Genomic DNA, 6,000 nt, shown 5'->3' on the forward strand with positions numbered 1-6,000 from the left:
GCACCATGAGTCCAAGGACAGCCTATATTAAAAATAAAATCCATGAAAGCCAACTAATTGGATTTTAAGCCCCTCGAGTACTTAATCCCTTACAGAAATAAACATTTATATTCATACCCCACATCAAAGTAAACGAATCATCTAAAATGCTTTGGAGTTGCCAATAAACTGTGAACTTACAGCCCCCCACTTTGATAACGAGAGGTTGGCAAGCAGTCAAGCATTATTACTGCCATCATAATAATGCTTATAGTTATATCAATAAGTATCTACTGAGACTGCTAAGACAGATTCTTTTCCACTCTCACAGGCTGGTAGTTTTTTTTTCCAAACTGAAAGGGCAGGGAATTTAAATAGCTTGACAGTTCAATATAGATTATCCGGCATTCACAAACATTTACATGTCCTCCATAACATCTTCACACTACAGTTTGACACTGTTCCTGAAGTGAAAATCAGATTTGCCCGTGCTGTGCACTGAGTTTAAATGGCCCAGCCAATTCTTAACTTGTGCCCGGGCATTTCATGCCCTGTCTCTTTTCCCATACTGGCAAAAATGGGATCTGCTGGAATGGGAGCAGAACTTCCGGATCCAGAACCCTGACTCGTGAAAATCCTACCCATGATATTTGTATGCAATTTTAAAACAGCACAACTCAAGTCATATTGAATTTTAAGCTTTCTACACATTCCTAACTTTTGTTGCTGTACTTATTTTTATGTAACTTGAAAGGTTGTCGGGTTAATCCAGGTTTGCGCTGTGCTGTCACTGCAGCAATAGTTATTCCTCTGTCCTTTCTTGAATAGTGGCATATAAGCAATCTTGCAGTATTCCAGCAGATTGAAAGATTGTGACAAATGTCTCTGCTTTGTAACTTTGCTTCTTTTCATCAACTTCAATGTGTCTCATTATGACGATTTGGCTTTCTAAATTTCAGTCATGGCAATCATTTAGGTACACCATCTCTATTATTATTCTGGACATGACTTCACTTTCCTCTTTTAATGGATTTTCACATCATCTGCTTCCTTTGTAAAGACAATTGCAAAATATTCATTGAACTCTTCAGCAAGGTCCTCTTGGGTCCTTAATAGGCCCAATCTTTCCCCTTGCCAATCTACACTTTAGATGTTTATACAACTCTGAAAAATCCTTTCTCAATCTGTCGCAGTTAAACAGCCAAATTATAGGTCAAGGTTTCTTTGAAGAATCTAGGAAGAAAATATTGTACTCTTCTTAATCAGATTAGCTGGTCAGCCATTCAGGAGATTCAAAATATCTACTGTCAGCTCAAGTAGAGTTACCAAACAAATATGTACTGTAAACAGCTGCATAGGACTGGAATGGAATGGCTCAACAATAATGGCTTTTTTTATGATGACTTTTTTAACCACCCACTATCCCTGACTTGGCCATGGAGAAGAAACAACTAACAAGAACCAATTTTTACTCTGAATGCTAGCAAAAAAGAATCCAGTGACTTTTTGTCCTTACAATCTCTAATTTCCACCCAAATGGATTCAATCTTTTCTTCCATAGAACTTATATCATCTCTCACTACTGCCCTGATATCATCCTTAAATAACAGGGCTACACTCCTGTTATCTTCCTGTCTTTCCTTACCTTCCTGTCCGTCCCTCCAAACAGTTTGATACCTCTGGATATTCAACTCCCAGCAGTGACCATCCTGCAACCATGTCTCTGTAATGGCCACCAAACCATACCGGTTCGCAATGATTTGTGCTGTCAACTCATTGACCATGTTTCGAACACTATGAGTATTCAGATAAAGTGCCCTTATGCTGGTTTTTGTACCTACTTTTTGAACTGTAACACTTCCATTAATAACACTTCCATTAATAATTTGTTTTATTTATTCGTGGGGTGTGACTAAACTTGCACTTATGTAGTATCTTTAACATTAGAAAGTGTCACAAGATACTTCACAATAGCATAATCAGTCAAAACTTGACACCCAATGAAGAAAGGAGATATTAGGAAGGTGGTGGGGAGGTGGTAATGTAGTGATATTGTCGCTTCACTAGTAATCCAGAGACCGAGGGTAATGCTTTGGGGACCATGGTTTGAATCTCACTGCAGCAGATGTTGAAGTTCATATTCAATAAAAATCTGGATTTGAAAGTCTAATGGTGACCATGGAACCATTGTCAATTGTTGAAAAAACCCATCTGGTGCACTAATATCCTTTGGGGAAGAAGACCCATTATTCTTACCTGGTCTGGCCCTACACGTGACTTCAGATCCACAGCAATGTGGTTGACTCAAATATGCCCTCAAAGATGGTAAATATATGTTGGCTCAGCCAGCGATGCCCATACCCCATGAATAAATACAACAAATTATTAATGGAAGTGTTATTAATGGAAGTGTTAGAGTTCAAAAAGTAGGTACAAAAACTAGCATAAGGGCATTTTATCTGAATGCTCATTGCGTTTGAAACAAGGAAAAAGAGTTGACAGCACAAGTCGTTGTGAGCAAGTTTGATTTGGTGGCCATTACAGAGACATGGTTGCAGGATGGTCACAGCTGGGAGTTGAATATCTAGAGGTATCAAACTGTTTGGAGGGACTGACAGGAAGGTAAGGGAAGACAGGAAGGTAACAGAGGTGTAGCTCTGTTATTTAAGGATGATATCAGGGCAGTAGTGAGAGATGATATAGCTTCAATGGAAAAAAAGATTGAATACATTTGGGTGGAAATTAGAAATAGTAAGGAGAAAAAGTCACTGATAGGTGTAGTCTATAGGCCACCAAATAATGACATCATGGTGGGGCAAGAAATAAACAAAGAAATAACTGATGCAATTATCATGGGGGATTGTAATCGACATATCAAGTGGTCAAACCAGGTCGGTCAAGACAGCCTTGAGGAGGAGTTCATCAAATGAATCCGCAATAGCTGTCTTCAACAGAATGTAATGGAACCGACAAGGGAGCAAGCTACCCTAGATCTGATCCTGTGTAATGAGTGTAAGAAGTCTCACAACACCAGGTTAAAGTCCAACAGGTTTATTTGGTAGCAAAATCCACTAGCTTTCGGAGTGCTTGCTGCTCCTTCACAGGTGAATGGGAGTTCTATTTACAAACAGGGCATATAAAGACACAAACTCAATTTACAAAATAATAGTTAGAATGCGACTCTTTACAGGTAATCGTGTCTCAAAGGTACAGACAATGTAAGTGGAGAGAGCATTAAGCGCAGGGTAAAAAGATGTGTATTGTCTCCAGACAGGACAGTTAGTGAGATTTTGCAAGCCCAGGCAATTCATGGGGGTTACAGATAGTGTGACATGAACCCAAGTTCCCGGTCGAGGCCATCCTCGTGTGTGCAGAACTTGGCTATCAGTCTCTGCTCAGCGACTCTGCGCTGTCGTGTGTTGTGAAGGCCGCCTTGGAGAACGCTTACCCAAAGATCAGAGGCTGAATGCCCATGACTTCTGAATTGTTCCCCAACAGGAAGAGAACACTCTTGCCTGGTGATTGTTGAGCGGTGTTCATTCATCCATTGCCATAGCGTCTGCATGGTCTCCCCAGTGTACCATGCCTCGGGACATCATTTCCTGCAGCACATCAGATAGGCAACATTGGCCAAGTTACAAGAGTATGTACTGTGTACTTGGTGGATGGTGTTCTCATGTGAGATGATGGCATCTGTGCCGATGATCTAGCAGATCTTGCAGAGGTTGCTGTGGCAGCGTTGTGTGGTGTCGTGGTCACTGTTCTCCTGAAGACTGGGTAGTTTGCTGTGGACAATGGTCTGTTTGACATTGTGCGGTTGTTTGAAGGCAAAAAGTGGGGGTGTGGGGATGGCCTTGGCAAGATGTTCATCTTCATCAATGAAACGTTGAAGGCTCCAGACCTGATAGCCAAGTTCCGCACACATGAGAACGGCCTCAACAGGGATCTTGGGTTCATGTCACACTATCTGTAACACCACAACTTACCTGGGCTTGCAAAATCTCACTAACTGTCCTGTCTGGAGACAATATACATCTCTTTAACCTGTTGTTTAATGCTCTCTCCACTCACATTGTCTCTACCTTTGAGGTTTGATTACCTGTAAAGTGTCGCATTCCAACCGTTATTTTGTAAATTGAGTTTGTGTCTTTATATGCCCTGTTTGTGAATTGAACTCTCACTCACCTGACGAAGGAGCAGCACTCCGAAAACTAGTGGATTTTGCTACCAAATAAGTCTGTTGGATTTTAACCTGCTGTTGTGAGACTTCTTACTGTGTTTACCCCTGCCCAATGCCGACATCTCCACATTCTGTGTTATGAGACAGGAATAATTAATGATCTTGTAGTTAGGGATCTTCTTGGGAGAAGTGATGACAATATGGTTGAATTTAAAATACAGATGGAGCGTGAGAAAGTAAAATCCAATACCAGTGTCTTGTGCTTAAATAAAGGAGACTATAGAGGGATGAGGGAGGAGTTGGCTAAGGTAGACTGGGAGCAAAAACCTTATGGTGGGACAATTGAGGACTTTCAAAGCGATCTTTCAAAGTGCTCAGCAAAAGTATATACCGGTGATAAGGAAGGACTATAGAAAAAGAGATAATCAGCCATGGATATCTAAGGAAATAAAGGGGAGTATCAAATTGAAAGAAAATACATACAAAGTGGCAAAGATTAGTGGGAACCTAGAGGATTGGGACATCTTTAAAGATCAGCAGAAAGCCACAAAAAAGCTATAAAGAAAGGTAAGATGGATTATGAGAATAAGCTAGCTCAGAATATAAAAACAGATAGCAAAAGTTTCTACAAATATATAAAACGAAAAAGAGTGGCGAAAGTAAACATTGGTCCTTTAGAGATGAGAAGGGGGATGTAATAACTAGAAATGAGAAAATGGCTGAGGATTTGAACAGGTATTGTGTGTCAGTCTTCACAGTGGAAGACACAAATAACATGTCAAAAATTGATACAAGAAAGCTATGGCAGGTGAGAATCTAGGAACTATCATTATCACGAAAGAGGTAGAGTTGGGCAAGTTAATGGGGCTAAAGGTAGACAAATCTCCTGGCCCTGAAGGAATGCATCCCAGGGTACTAAAAGAGATGGTGGGAGAAATAGCAAATGCACTAGTGGTAATTTACCAAAATTCGCTGGATTCTGGGATGGTTCCTGCAGATTGGAAAACAGCAAATGTGATGCCACTGTTTAAAAAGGGATGTAGAGAAAAGACAGGTAACTATAGGCCAATTAGCTTAACTTCTGTAATAGGGAAAATGCTTGAATCTACCATCAAGGAAGAAATAGCGAGATACTTGAATATAAATTGTCCCATTGGTAACATGCAGCATGGGTTCATGAAGGGCAGGTCATATTTGATTAATTTGGTTGAATTCCTTGAGGACATTACATGTGCAATGGACAATAGGGAACCTGTGGATGTGTATCTGGATTTCCAGAAGGCATTTGACAAGTTGCCGCACCAAAGACTGCTACATAAGATAAAGGTGCACAGTGTTATGGGTAATGTATTAGCATGGATAGAGGATTGGTTAATCAACAGAAAGCAAAGAGTGGGGGTAAATAGGTATTTTTCTGGTTGGCGATCAGTGACTAGTGGTGTGCCTCAGGGATCTGTGTTGGGACCACAATTGTGTATGATTTATATAGATGATTTTGAGTTGGGGACCAAGTGTAGTGTGTCAAAATACGCAGATGACACTAAGCTGAGTGGAAGAGCAGAGGACACGGAAAGTCTGCAAAGGGATGTAGATAATCTAAGTGAGTGGGCAAGGGTCTGACAGATGGAGTACAATGTTGGTAAATGTGAGGTCATCCATTTTGGTAGAAATAACAGCAAAATGGACTATTATTTAAATGGTAAAAAATTGCAGCATGCTGCTGTGCAGAGGGATCTGGGTGTCCTTGTGTAGGAATCTCAAGGAGTTGGTTTGCAGGTGCAGCAGGTAATTAAGAAGGCAAATGGAATTTTGTTTTTCATTGCTAGAGAGATGGAGTTTAA

The sequence above is a fragment of the Carcharhinus amblyrhynchos genome, chromosome 15 (assembly GCF_965287045.1).
Source record: "Carcharhinus amblyrhynchos chromosome 15, sCarAmb.v2.hapA, whole genome shotgun sequence".
NCBI classification, from domain to species: Eukaryota; Metazoa; Chordata; class Chondrichthyes; order Carcharhiniformes; family Carcharhinidae; genus Carcharhinus; species Carcharhinus amblyrhynchos.